Below are 1,088 nucleotides of genomic sequence, written 5' to 3' on the forward strand. Positions count from 1 at the left end.
TAGGAGTGGGGAGAGGGGCTTGTACAGCATGAGCCCTCCTAAAAGGTCCAAGAGGCCCCAAGCAGGTTTCACCTTATGGATCGGAACCAAGGACTGAGAGGTTTCATGGCAATTCTGGTCCCTTCCAACTCTCAGAGCAGAATTAGGAAAAGCATGGCAGCTGACTACCTGTGAGGGGAAATCTGTGACCTTCTCCTTGTTGTCCACAAGGCAGGGGCAGATGGACATGTGGACAATGTGCCCATACAAAAAGCCCTTGATCTTACGATGAGAGGCATGGTCACCGTTCCAGAAGGCAGGATCTCACAGAGTAAGGACTACATACAGCATCAGGAAAGCAGGCTTACAATTTGGCTTTGGTTTCGGATAACATGGATAACTGTTCTGCATCTTTCAGAACAAGGAGGGTGTGCATATACACCTCTGTGTGTGTGTGTGTATTCACATTAATGATGAGTTCTGCCTTGTGCCTTGAAGAAGTGAATAATCAAACTTCCAGTTTGGGGGCAGGAGAAGAGACAGGTAGGGGAGGCTCCTCAGAGGAGATGCAGAAAAACAAGGGAAAGCGCATTCCTGGAGCAGTTCCAGAGCTTTGGGTCTAATATAAGGTGGGGGGCATCAGTTTTCCACGCCCACCGTGGAGAAATCTTTCCACCTTCCCACTGTTGCATACTCTGCCCTGCCCGGGCACAGGTGAGTGGGAGTGCATCCCCAAAAGGGTCTAGCGTTACACCCACAGTTTTCCCACAGCACAGGGATAAATCACTAGGAGCTCCAGCAGTCCCACAAGCTAATCCTTTGGCTGCTTCTTACGATGTCTGACTCTGGGACTGAGCCCTAGATTTGATCTGGGTGGGACACATTATTCCTAACTTACCTAACAAGAGACATCAAATCTAGCCATACAGACAAACCATATGTGCACCTTATAAAACCCCAACATACAAGGCAAGAGCCAACACCAACTACTATATACAAGGACACAGATACCTAACTGACCTTCAGAGATAAAAACAGTAGACAATCTTTCTTCCATTCATTTCTCAGTATCTGTCTGTGCACCTCCACTGCAGTGACTAGAGGAGGAG

The sequence above is a fragment of the Chrysochloris asiatica genome, unplaced genomic scaffold (genome assembly GCF_000296735.1).
Source record: "Chrysochloris asiatica unplaced genomic scaffold, ChrAsi1.0 scaffold03537, whole genome shotgun sequence".
Lineage (NCBI taxonomy): Eukaryota > Metazoa > Chordata > Mammalia > Afrosoricida > Chrysochloridae > Chrysochloris > Chrysochloris asiatica.